General features: G+C 38.6%; 1 protein-coding gene and 1 non-coding gene across 16 annotated transcripts in view; both read left to right on the forward strand.

Moving 5' to 3' along the window:
- Positions 1-14508, forward strand: part of Liprin-alpha (PTPRF interacting protein alpha) — a 207501-nt gene that overhangs the window by 60489 nt on the left and 132504 nt on the right. The window lies entirely within an intron of this gene.
- Positions 1457-1529, forward strand: TRNAA-AGC (transfer RNA alanine (anticodon AGC)). The gene has a single exon. It is a non-coding gene; the product is annotated as a tRNA-Ala (tRNA).

Here is a 14508-nt window from a genome sequence, read left to right on the forward strand (position 1 = left end):
GATCTCGCCAGCAGGGCTGTGTCGTCCGTGTATAGTGCCAACTTGTTTAAGTTGTTATCCGGCTTGGGCACGTCCGCTGTGTAGAGAAGAGGTGTGCCGAAAGGACTGCAGTACTCGCATGTTTGAGAGTTTTCGTCCTACTTTGCAGCGTCATTGCCTGTCAGTTAGAAAAGACTCGATTAATCTTACCATTTGTTTTGTGTAGCCAAAGTTGCAAATTCTGGCCAGAAGTCCGTCATGCCAAACTCTGTCGAACGCCTTGGAGACGTCCAAGAAAATCGCTCCGGTGTTGTATGCTTTGCCAAGGTTGAAGCCTTCCGTCACAAAGACTACTACCCTCAGGACTTGCAACTCTGTCGAGTGTTCTGATCGGACACCGAACTATTCACTTGCTAGGATACCTAGTTCGTTGGTTTGGTCCTCTAATTTTTTCGGAATGACACGTATTGCCACTTTGCTTGAGAAATGGATTAAGCTGATTGGCTTGTTGTTGTCTGGGAATAGGATAATAGAACTCAGATGAGGAGGGTCGGTGATAAAATTCAGTTTGACATTGAAACAGTGTGTTGGGAAAATTTAGGGAAACCTATGTAGTTTATGGTTATTTACATTTCGAACACGTTGGTTGTTCGTTTCTCTCTAAAGTTTCAGATAATATCAGTTGACCAGTTGTTCGTATAGATCGAAGATTATAATCTTCGATCTATACGAACAACTGGTCAACTGATATGGATGCAACATGTCCTTAAAAATTCATTTTCTTCACTCTCATCTTAATTTCTTCCCACAAAACTGTGGAGCTGTGAGTGACGAACATGGAGAAAGATTCCATCAAGACATTGCCTTAATGGAACAGAGATATCAGGGCCGTTGGAATGAAGCAATGCTTGCAGACTACTGCTGGTCTGTGTGTAGGGATGCTCCAGAAGTGTTTTATAAAAGACAAGCTAAACGACAGCGATCTTACAATGAATCGGATGGACTCAATTGAAATTTGGTGGTACAAACTTCTTTTATTTGTCAAAACACTAAGAATAATGTTTTTTTTATTAATTTCGTACTTAAAATATTCTAAAAGAAACATAACAATATTGTTTTATGTACTTTCACTTTTCACGTATAGTATAACTACTCTTTAAGATTAAGTACTGTGTATCTCAAAAACCAGAGCTAATAAAAATTTTTCATTGTTATTTTCGTTTTTATCACCCCAAAATTAGTAGAAATTGACTAATTTAGTGTAGGAAACATTCAAAAAATATTTTTTTGTTGTGTTGTGTTATCGATGAGTGTTCACAGGGTGTGCACTACAGTATATTTAACCAAACATTCGTTCGGGTTTTTCTTTGACTTTGTTGAAAAGAAGACAAAAAAATATCACGAGATCTGCTTTGAGTTTCCATTGTAAAATGTAGGTCTTAGCGTGTATATAATATTCCTCCTAAATTAAATATCAGGGGGCGTAGCTCAGATGGTAGAGCGCTCGCTTAGCATGCGAGAGGTACCGGGATCGATGCCCGGCGCCTCCAATTTTTTTTTATGGCTCGTTACATATATATTTATTTTTATTGTTCATAAACGTGATTGATGAATGAAATCTTTCTTTTTTCTATCACATCATCTTGGTATACTTTATTAAATTCATTAGAATTGTCAGAAAGTCTATAGGAAAGGCAGTTTACTGAAAGGACAGGACTATTTTGGTACAGTCCTGTCGAGTTTATAGAAGAAATGAAATAATTATATTTTGTGTCCAATATAAAAGTAACAAATGTACTTACTTTTCTGTAGGTTCAATTATACCTGAGTATTCATTCGTCACTAGAACCTTTCATGTGGATATGAAATGCTAGAATAACATCCCTACGGTATGTTCTTTAATGTAATTCAGTCGAGGAATAACTTTGTGTAGAATAGTTTCGGTGTCACATAACTTCAAGTAAAACCTACTTTTGTATGTTTCAACTATTTCAGCGACATTTTCCCGACATTCCTCTGTTTAGATTTCTGAAGGTATTTTGCCGTCATTGGGTTACCAAATTGAAGTGTTGTATTGAAGATTCGCTTTTGTTTTACTCTACATTACACAGGCTAAGTTTAATTGAAAGGGGTATATAGTCCGGTCAAATTAGACCAAAAAATAAGAGTAAAGCTACCTGAATTCCCACCAAGCTGAAAATCTGTAAGATTGTTTATAATATGATTAAAAATAAAATTTGAAAGTTCTCCATTTCTCCCTTGCATGGAAAAAATTTGATGAGTTGTGATTCTTGACCAAAACTTTTTATTGGCCAAACACGGGGATTATTTTCCCAAAGAATAATATAACATAGGGATAGTTTCATCGTCCGAATCTGTTTTCTAATGTGGAAATTTGTGATTAGTTCATTACAGTTCCATTTAATGAGTTGGTGAAATATTCTTAAATGATGTTTAACCGTTCGATTAGTTTTTAACTAAACTAGTCATTGAGTAGGTGGGAGGTCATATGATTTAAATTGTTGTCATATAAAGTACTAGTTTCAGTAAAATTCAGTCAGTATGGAAACGATTGAGGAAGTTATGTAGCGAAACACGTTATGCATTTCCATCAATTATATCGGCCAATTACATCACATAAATTGAAATTCACATTTATTTTTCATTCTCCAATACCATGATAGACTTATCTCACTGAAAAAATTTATCCTCTCCCATAGCAAGCTCACAATAGTGTACTAATATATTTTTTGGGATTGTGAAGAAACCGTATATTATATACGATAGTTTCGGAAAGTCAGTGAAATTCAAAGTTGTTATTCGCTTCGATCTGACATTAACTATGCGCATCGCTGAACTCTATATTAAAAATTCAAATGCGGCTATCCGTAGGTATTCTGTATTCATAATAGTGAATGAAACCAACAGCGCGGAAGGAACGAAACACCCGCCGATACAATACAATAAAAATGCAAATTGCAACCCGAGAACTCCCAAATGAAATTTAAAACTCTATTAGCTTCAAATCGTTGTTTATGATAAACACATTCATCATCGTTTTTCCTAGGTTTCCACTTGACTCAACTATATTTTCCCGGAAATTCGTTTCTTGAATAAAGGAGGATCGAGATAAAGAAGTGAGACAAAATTCGTTCTCACATTTATCGATTGTTGAATAATTTTTGTTGTCTAAAGCAAATTCAAATCCAAGATAGAGTGGATGTAAACATTGACATGCCCTATGCACGTGATATTGAAAATTCCAAGAATTGGCCAGGGTCGTATTCAGAACCAACATCTTGTTGATCGCAAATACTGTATCATACTTAGGAAAAATTTTTTATAATAACGAGTGAAATGCACAAGTTTTGCAGTTTAACGGGAAAAATGCAGATAATATGTGTAATATAAAAAGATTTTCATTGAATTTTTCACAGCGCACTCAAGCATTATATGAAAAGAGACGTATTTATTTCTTTATTGATGATTTTTATTTTATGTAAAATCAAAAAGAATATTAATCAAAATTATTCACCTGGATGAATTTGTCTCTTCATCAGTAGTGTCATTCTCACCAATCTGAATTATCAGTGGCTCGATTTGTGCCTCTATTATGTTATCAAGCTTCCACATCTTTGTCTCGACTTCCGATATCACCTGCCGAACACACTTCTCCCATTTCTCCGCTGTGACTCTTTTCAAAGCCTCATCAAAAAGTACTTTGAGATCTGCAAATTTGAACGTGGTGTTATGCTGAGCTACAAAATTCTTCACATCCGCCCATATTAACTCGATGGGATTGAGCTCGCAGTGGTATGGAGGCAGGCGAAGGACAATTTTGTTTTGGCCTGCTGCCATCTCATTGACTATATATTTTTGGTATTCAAGCTTGCGCTTGTTGACAATTTTCAGTAGCTGTACTTTTGGCATTGAGTCTTCAAAGCTAATGTTCTTTGATCGCAGCCAATTTTGGATTTCAACCTTCTTTGAAGACGTTGTCGGAATCTTCTCTAATCGTCTCGAATGATAAGGTGCATTGTCCATTACAATCACAGCATTATCCTCCAGATGGGGTAGAACTTTGGAAAACCACTGTTCGAAAGATTCACCGTTCATTTCTTCGTGATAATCTCCAGTTTTCTTCCACTCGAAACACCACAACCCTTCAGCAACAAACCCATTATCCTTGCCGATGTGACAAATAATAAGCCGTTTTCCTTTACCTGAAAGTATGGAGAGGTATGTAAGTAAATAAAACAAATACGAGTGTTACTTTTTATATTTTGAGATTGAGGCAGGTCTTAATATAAATATAAGTTTACCTGATGGATTTGTTAATCCGGTGGATAGTTCATCTAGGAAGGCCCTCCTAGATGAGGTCACAGTTTCATCGACCCATACTTTAGGGGTAGTATGACCAGCATTAACCCAAGTTTCAACCATATAATAAATTGTTCTCTGTTGTTCTCTATAATATTTAATTTTGGTCAAATACTCTCTCCTCCATAACACAATTTCCTCTCTATCCAATAATAAACTATTGCGCCCTCGTTTTTTCCATACAAAATTCAAATGTTTCAATACTTTATGGAATGTTGACCGCTTGTAACTTGGCAATAAAAAATCTTCATTTATTTCTGTGAGTACTTTGTCTATCGTGGGTATTTCATTTCTGAAAAAGTACTCATGCACTTTCCTCCTGATTGCAGGTTTATCAGCATCATCTATTAATTTTATAATGGTTTGACGATTCTGATTTGTATTCGGTTTGGAAAATGTATGATTTTGTTTATATTCCCGTAAAACATTGTAAATCGAAGCGCAACACACTCCAATTTTATCGGAAACTTTCGATATTACTTCGTCGACAGTCGATGTCTTAATTTCTTCCATCTCTTTCTTGAACACATTTAAAATCACTTCTTTCATCTCAACACTCAAATGTCTTTTTTGGATCGTTTCCTGGCTGGACTCAGAGGATAGCTCACAGTGTCATCAGCAGTGTCTGTACTGGACATCTTGGAAAACAATTTTAAACAATATACTATAACGCACGCCACACAAACACGCAAACGACTGATTACAACCCTGTGCTGGTACTGAACTCGTACCAAGAAGGCAAATTCACCAATGAACGCTGCCCTTTCCATCTGACACTGAGCGATCACGTGAACATCACACTTCGGTTTTGTTTTGTTTTACTCTATCTTGGATTTGGATAGACTTTAGTATTTCATTATGAACGCTTGTGCATTTTTTCGTCGTCTCAACTCTGTGTATATCGGCTTGACATTGTGGTGACGCTTATGACAAGACTTGAAATTTTCCTTCATTATCAACAAAGACTATTCATTTCATGCAAGCAAACTTTACAAAAAATTACCACTATCAACCGAATCGAAAAAGTATCTTCCATTATTGTACCGAAAACCCACGCACGCACGCACTATCAAACTACCATCCTAGTCAAAAAAGAGGAGTCATCTCTAATCTAACTGGACGGGCTCGAATAATATGTGAACCAGAGTATCCAGAGGAAGAACTGAAACATCTCCAAGTGACCTTGGGATCGAATGGATACAGTGTACCCCAGATCAGCAACGCCACGGATGAAAACGGAGGGGAGGCTCAGATGGTTGCCCGTTATAATCTACCATATATCCCTAGGGTCTCAAACATAATTGAAAAACTCTTATGGAAACACAACCTTAGAACGGTTTTCAAACCCACCAAGGAGATACAACAGAGCCCCAGGTCGGCTAAAGACAAAGAGACCCACTGTCAACAGCAGGGGTATATCGCATACCGTTCACTTGTGGGAAGGTATACATCGGAACAAGAGGGATGATGCGCAAAGATTACCAAAAACATGGAGATCCGTTTTATCGCTGTGCAAAAGCAAACAGACCGCTCAACCTCAGAAGCAAAACTCAGCACATGATAATACAGGTAGAATAATAGATGCAGAAGAGGCAGCTCAGGGAATAGGGCCAAACACAGGTAGTGGCAGCAACACAGGTAAATGGGAACATCCCTACCTATAAATTGAGACACAGAGTTGTAGTCTAGTTGAAAAAACTTCAGATATCACCAGAAGATGGCAAATGAGGCTGAAACGTGAAATTAATCCTTATGAGGATAACATATACAGAACATGGAGCGAAACCCGAGAAAACAACTAATCATACTTTGTCCATGAGAATCTTACTCTTACACTATTTATTTATGAGTATTTACAAAACAAGTTTGTTAATTTGCATTGAATGACATCGGGTTTTTCATGGGAAACTCTTGTTTGAAACTTCATTCGTCATTATAATTATTGAGATGCCCTTTGAGTCTCTAGAGAATGTCACTCAGGTTTTCAGGCCTTTCTAGCTATTATTCCAAGTACGTCACTCTTGACAAAAAAACCCGCGGTGCCTTCCAGTAGATGTAAACTCATTTTCGGTCTGGAATTAATTTCACATCTCCTCTGGGCGTTTATATCACTGCCAAGTTTTTTTATGAAGGAACTCATTTAAAAGAAAAAACAAGCGCATTTGTTTTAGGAATTACCACTGGTAATTAAAATGTGTAGTTGGTTGTGCCAAGATATACCGGTACAGAGTAATCTTTATATAATTGCATTACCCGGAATGTTCCTGTTGTAGTGTAAATAAATTTCAAAGACTAAGAGGTGATTACTAAACTGAATGGAAAATGATGTAACAACACCGGCTAACATTGTGTTATGACTAAACTTGATTATAATGGGAAAAAAAAATTTGGCTGTCAACTTTTCCATCTTTTCCAATAATTAATATTTCGTAATAAATATATTCTTTTTAATTTAAACAAGACTTTCTATGGCTCGACAAATCCCATCTAGGCTAGGTTAGGTTAGGTCAAAAGTGAGTGGGTCCAATCAACCTCCACCACGACCCACATGGGTGATCATTGGTCTGACAATCGTCACATGAATCCAATGGATTTTTTGGGACCTTAAGCACAAGTTTAACCACAAATTCTCCGACATGTCCATAGGGACAGTCTGGCTTTGTGTAAAACTGTTTCCAAGTGAGCGTTCCAGGTGAGTTTTTCATCAAAGACAACGCCAAGATATTTGAACTTCCGTTCCAAATGGAATGACCCCACCATTGAGGGAAAGTGGCGTTAGATCGTCCAATTTTCTCCTCCTGGTGAAGGGGATTATCACAGTTTTGCTGGGGTTGACAGACATCCGCTCCCAATGGCACCAACTGTGATCAACGTCCATCGTACTTTGGAAGATATAACAAGCTACCCTTCCCGATGTGGACATTGCCAAGTGGCGTTAGATCGTCCAATTTTCTCCTCCTGGTGAAGGGGATTATCACAGTTTTGCTGGGGTTGACAAGACATCCGCTCCCAATGGCACCAACTGTGATCAACGTCCATCGTACTTTGGAAGATATAACAAGCTACCCTTCCCGATGTGGACATTGCCAAGTGGCGTTAGATCGTCCAATTTTCTCCTCCTGGTGAAGGGGATTATCACAGTTTTGCTGGGGATGACAAGACATCCGCTCCCAATGGCACCAACTGTGATCAACTTCCATCGTACTTTGGAAGATATAACAAGCTACCCTTCCCGATGTGGACCTTGCCAAGTGGCGTTAGATCGTCCAATTTTCTCCTCCTGGTGAAGGGGATTATCACAGTTTTGCTGGGGATGACAAGACATCCGCTCCCAATGGCACCAACTGTGATCAACTTCCATCGTACTTTGGAAGATATAACAAGCTACCCTTCCCGATGTAGACCTTGCCAAGTGGCGTTAGATCGTCCAATTTTCTCCTCCTGGTGAAGGGGATTATCACAGTTTTGCTGGGGTTGACAGACATCCACTTCCAATGGCACCAACTGTGATCAACGTCCATCGTACTTTGGAAGATATAACAAGCTACCCTTCCCGATGTGGACATTGCCAAGTGGCGTTAGATCGTCCAATTTTCTCCTCCTGGTGAAGGGGATTATCACAGTTTTGCTGGGGTTGACAGACATCCGCTCCCAATGGCACCAACTGTGATCAACGTCCATCGTACTTTGGAAGATATAACAAGCAATCCTTCCCGAGGTGGACCTTGCCAAGATGACAAAGTCTTCTGCACAAGCTTGCAGATCTACTTCTCTTCTGACGAAGGCATCAAGCTGACTATTCATCCGGAGCGACCACATAAGCCCCTGGTGACCCTGTTGCAATCTTGTTTATCAGCATAGCATAAATCCAGCGAGTTGTGGTCGATTCTATGCCTTCAATATCGAGATATACAGCAACCGCGAACTCCTTGTTGTCAAGGGTTTGGAGAATTTTCTCTACAAGGTTGTTTAATGCTAAACCTGTGATTTGCCGGTTTCATATGCATACTAGTGTTTATTTGGGGGGACTGCATATAAAGCCTCATACAGGAAGGAAGTTAGGCTGATTGGTCGAAACAATTTAGGAGATACCATCTAAGTTGCGTTAAATTCCATCTAACCTGAGTAACTTGAGTCCCATTGTACAACGACCCGTGATGTCAAATTGTTGACGTGAATAATTGTGATGAGAGAAAAAGAGAGACTGCAGATAATAGAACTATTTCTCAAAGCACGCTCTGCAACTTGTTATAAAAATAACAGAGGAAATTCCTGGGGGAAAGTGCGCGCGTTCAACAGGAAAATGCAAAAATCGCGTTTATTTATCCCGCAATAGAAACGTTTCGCAGTGACGTCCGTTTGCCACGAGTAATTTTTCACAGCGGTCTCGGCCCCAATTTGATCCTCCTTAATTCCCGACATATATTTGACGGCCTCCTGAGCCCTGAGCGGCCCTTTTACGCCATGATAAATGATGGCATCTCTCCCCCTAGCTCCGCTATCTCGGGAAACAGAGCTGAACTTTAAGACGAAATGCGTAATCCGTGCTCATAACTGTGGGACCTTTTTTAAGTACTTTCTTTTTTCGTGCATAACGATGATATATTTTTCCTATAATGCAATATCTGTTCCATGGTGCTGTGCAATACCTTAACTGTTCAATGGTGAGTAAAATTGAAGAAAGGGCGTTGAAAATGGAAAATTGGTAAGAGGTAACGAGAGCTTTTGGAGGGAGAAAAAACAGAAGGCGCGTCACAATGTTGAAAAGTTTTATGATCAGAAGAAACACCGTAATACCAATCTTTCAGAAAATCCGAATAATTGGTTATGGAAGCACGGCTACTCAACATTTTTTGAGAGCGGGGCAAGATTTTCACTATTCTCTGGGCCCCTAAGAACCTTAAATTATTTCATAAAAACATTTGTTAATAATACATCAAAACGAAAATTGAATTGAATTTATCAATTGAAAAAGACCACCTCATAAAAATCCAAAGTGACTGAAATCGATGAAAGAAAATTATAAATTGCACTAACTATGATAGGATTCGCAACTTATTGAGCATCATCCAGGGTCAACTATCTGCTGACATAAGATGAATGTGGAAGCATTTATTCTCAGCAGTTTATTGTGTTTTCTCCATTGAGATCCATTTTATTGTGATGGGTCAGGTTATTGGCCCTTTCAAATATTCTCAACGTTTTACTTGTACACACATTCGGTATTTTCAGGAGTATGAGGATGTTTCTTTCCTGTGTTTGAGATTTCTTGTATATTTCCATGATGGGTATGTAATCCAACTTCATTTTTTCTTGTATGTCTCAATTTCGCCATTCAAAATGACTCTCTCTACGTTTGTCTCATCTCAGATACGCTTTTACTTCGATATAATTTCATTTTGACAAAATTTGATCGCTACTTCTCCTATTTTATTGGGGGAAGGTTGTTATTGTTCCTTTTTTTTCGACTCGGATCGTGATTGGATGAATGCAATCCCTTGTCTATCAGGTGGTAAATGGCATTCCCGGTGCCTGAGAAATTGTATGATTTAGCAATAGACGTAAGAGGACATAAGCCATAGCTGGGGTTTCACCATGAAATAGCTGATGCATCAAAGAAAAGACGTGGCGGCTGGAGACACGAGGTACTTGCTATGAAAAATGTTGGTTTGGTGGTTAAAGACGGAAAAATCGACCGTTAGTAACAAACTGAGCATGGTTCAAAGACTTCCTTATTTGGGTATAACAAAAGCAATGAGAACTATATCAACGTCGTTATTGGAGTCACTGCTCACAACTTTAGGTCAGGTTATAGCTACACTACATCGGTGGGTGCCTTGAATTTGATCGACTTCTCCGACTTTTTCTAACAAGCTACATTCATCGCCGGTCTTGCAAATTCCTTCCCATAGTCAACAGTTTCATTTGAATAGGTTTCGTACCTCTAAGTCAACTTTGTCGAATATCCCGTCTCTCTCAGTAGAAACATTAAATTAGGCCAATTTACCACATCGTCGACTGTTCAAAGGGCCTCTGCCGACTCATTGCGAATGTTTCAGTTTCGGCTGATTTGCATTTCTCAACGTTCCTTGAATTGATGGAAATGTATGAGCTTGATGCGGTTTTGAGGTGGATTTCATTACACTGAAGATGCTTCTTTTCCAACCACCAAAAAATAAACGTTTCGGCTTTGAAGTGAGCGTCTTGTTTTCGGAGAATATCGCTATGATATTGGCATGCGTGAGAGAAATTCGCAAAAAATGAAGTTAATGCTGTTCGATGAAACAAAGAAACTCCACATGAGGAAAGCTAATGTTCTGAGCATCACCAAGTCGACTTTTTGTACAATTATTATTTGCTATGACGTTATCATTGGGACCGTAGAGTTTGAACGACCGTTTCACATGGCGGTCGATTAAAAACACATAAAAAATCTCTATATAAACTCGAAAGAGTAACGATCAATTCTTTTCAGCTCGAATTGTTTTCAATGAAGGGAAGCTCCTTCGGAGCGGCCGCAACTTACTGATGGGCATTTCAGCAAGATTGACGTCTGACCTTCTTCGATCGAAAGTCAGCCTTTAGATGCTTTTAGTTTCTGGTCAGATGTTTTGTTGGCTTTCCTAACTGAATTTTTGCATGGGGTCTCCAAAAACTAACCGGAGAATATTGTTTAGATAGAGATCGCGGTCGTGTGTTTCTTGTTGAACCTGAAAAGGAAGTGTTTGTTATCTGTTAAAAAAATTGTATACTTACCGGAGGTGGACGTTGGTTCTGCTTCATTGGCCTTCTGTGTTTATCTCTCTCTTGGAATCTGGGGTCATTCCTGTTTAACGCATTGTGTAGATGGCTTAGCGCTGGATCGTCGTGCGCTCGAATTCTGTCAAATGTGTCGTCTGCGTGTTTTTTCATGGATGCATCTACGTAGTATATGTTCAGGTCTAGATCCCGGAATATGTACCTTTCGGTACATATCTTGGATCATTTACGGCGGCCCTTACGCAAGCGTTCATAAACGACTGGATCTGTCTTCTGTATGTCGCTGCGCACTGGTCCCATACAGGATTATTGTAGTGCGGTCGTTATCATCAGCAGCTTCAATTTCAGTCCCATATTGCTTCTTCGACTTATTATTAGTAATAGATTCGTTGGTCCACGGAATCTCTTGTCCGGTGAAGGTGACGTTTCCTTCCGGGTGTACCCCCCTCCGGGTGAACGGTATCGCTTGACTCTTGTCAGGGTTTATACTGATCTTCCACAGGTTGGCCCATTCCTCTAATCTATCTACCTGTTGCTGCAAGTATCTAGTGACGTGTGCTTGGCTTGTTGGTCTCGCCAGTAAAGTTGTATCGTCCGCATAGAGCATCAGTTTGTTAAAGTTGTTCTCAGGCTTGGGCACGTCTGCTGTGTATACCGAGAAGAGGTGTGGCGAAAGGACTGCACCTTGTGGGACCCCTGCTTCCAGTAGTCTGGAACTTGTCTCCGGTTTTATTTTATCAAGGGTGGGTGTGGCTTCGTGTGGCTTCGTGTGGCATCCAACATTATGGTTTCACGGCCGCTTTCTCTAAAGCCCGTTGTTCGAAATTTTCCATGAAAAATACAAACGGTGGCTTCGATCTTCGGAGTCTTTGGAATCATATATATGTTTAATTAACCGTTATCAATCAATGAGTATACTGTACAATGGTATCATACATTCATGGTTAATACATACTCTAAAGGATTGAATTAGGAATAGTTTGAAATTTCATTCATATTTATTTATTCATAATTCCTCTGTTGAATTAACATGCAGAACATTATCCAGCAGTAACAAAATCCTAGTGACATCTTTGAAAAATATATTCACTAGATATCATGAAAAGTTTGTAGGGTGTTTAATTGTTTGTGTTATATGTGTTTAGCTTACTCGGTAGGAGTCTTTCATTTCATTTGTGAATATGCACCTAAAATTAACTCTCATTATCATTACCGCATTATAATTTCAGATCAGTCATGATAAATTATATTAATAGCTGTAGCGAGTGCAGGCCGCGCGTATAGTGCAGATCAAAAAGTGATATTTATCTGGTAACATGAACGCGTAATGGCATCAAAAGTCTAATTTATGACGCTATAAATTCAAAAAAGGTAGTCGGGATATTTCTTAGATTTTCGGATCACAACCAGTCAAATTCACACAGTTTAGAATTTATATTACGTTGTCAGAATAAAGCCGCATTGAGATATGTTACAGATCACAATTTATGATTTGCCTCATTGATGAAGAATCTACAAATATCCTTCGCAATGAGAGTTCCAAAACATACTAAAAAGTTTCGAATATAAAGAGGCACTGTGTTGATTCACAAAAAAAGTAACATGGAGTAAACAAGATCAATGTCAATGCTGACTTTGCTGAATCAATATCTGGCGCTGTGTTGATTTACTTTCACACGTGTAAGGAATCGCACGTTAAAAGGTAAGACCCCGTTAATCCTCAGCTCGTACAATAGTAGAAAACAATTGTTGAATGCTATCTGAATGAGAGATATTTTGAAATAACTTATTCAATAATTTTATGAAGTGCCTTTTCATTAATAAGAACACCCCAAAATATCGCGATATTCTTCATTATGACAATACCATACTTCACATTAATCAATTGATTAAAAAGGAAAGGCATAATATTGAATTAGCTGTATTCTTTTGTTTAATCACCTAAGGACTTTTTTGTTTCGCTGTGTCAATTAAAAAATACATGGACAAATGGTTTCTCGAACGGTTGCAAAATTTGTTAATGTTCAAAAAACATTTTTGAAAACAATGAAACCCTTTTCTGTAGAAATTTTTTCTTTCTCTTCTAAATGTGAAAAATAAACTGAAAGTATGAAATCAGGCGATCTTGGTGGTCATTTCTTCAATCCATTTACTATAAAATCATTTTAACATTTGCCCTACTGAAAGAAAGCAAATGGTTTGGTGGTCTTGTAAAATATAGACAATACACGCAAACTTTATTTTATGAATAAAATGTTTTTAATGGATTATTTCGTGAGTTTTGTAAGCTGGTGAAAAGACGATCAATTATATCATCGCAGTCCATCATAGTTTGTGTAAGAACTTTCATTTCAAAATCCAATTTCTTCTAGCAAAATTCAATTATTTTGTCGAGTTTGTCAAAAAGTTGCAGAAGAATTTTCATTCAATATGCGTGGACTGTGTTATTATTCAATGTTTCAAAACCTTATGTTGCGTCCGCAGTGTCCAAATAAACCCAGCTTCTTAACGAAGCCTACTCGTTTATATGGTGAGTGATGGTTCTTCTGTTTCATCGCTAATCAGGTTGTTGGATAGTCAAGGTGATACCCACGACAACCTTCCAATATGAAGGTTTTTTCACGTCAGATACACCTGAAGATTCCTTAGATTCAACCGTGCAGGACTTTTTCGCCTCTGGTTTTGGTGAATCATTACTTGAGCGCAAACTTTTGCTAACCTGCTCATGGTGGGTTTGTTCCTCCACCTGAGACAGATTCTGCGTACGCCGCTCAGAATTTGGTGCAAGGCGGTTTCATAAGGTGCCCCGCTCTTGAGGAGCCGACTTAGTCGTCCACCAAACCTTTTTTTAGGTTCGGTTATTGGATCAGGATTGGGAGAGTTGAGAAGCTCTCGCTCCCGATCTAAATAAACAGGGAGGTCAGTTGGAGTCGTAAGCTCGTAGACTCGCTCCTTATCTAAATTCACAGGGAGATCAGTTGGAGTCGTAAGCTCGACATCCATCTCCTCTGTAGACTCAGCGTCAGAAAGAATTTTTAAGTTTACTCTGTCCATAAGTCCCACGACTAGCTAGGGAAAGAAGGTCAATCACGGCAGAGCCCTGCATTACCGTGACAAGGCGATGCTACGTCGAGCCTGGTATCTTGAAGGTTCCGTAGAGACATGTCATTCATCCTTTCGGCACGGATACACACACCTTAAGATCAAGCCATCGTTGGTATCGTATAGTAATGGTAATTTCTACGATAACGTAATCTAGCTTGTTGAAATTTACCAGAGATTCCTGAACATCAGCTTCAAATTGGAGCAAATTTTCAATCGTGTTTGTATTTCTTACTTGCCGAATTTTATAATCGCCTGTATGAGGGTTCTTATGAGAAATGATGTGCT

This window comes from Leptinotarsa decemlineata, unplaced genomic scaffold (assembly GCF_025532065.1).
Source record: "Leptinotarsa decemlineata unplaced genomic scaffold, Ldec_3_MD MMD2_tig00026361_RagTag_RagTag, whole genome shotgun sequence".
Classification (NCBI taxonomy): domain Eukaryota; kingdom Metazoa; phylum Arthropoda; class Insecta; order Coleoptera; family Chrysomelidae; genus Leptinotarsa; species Leptinotarsa decemlineata.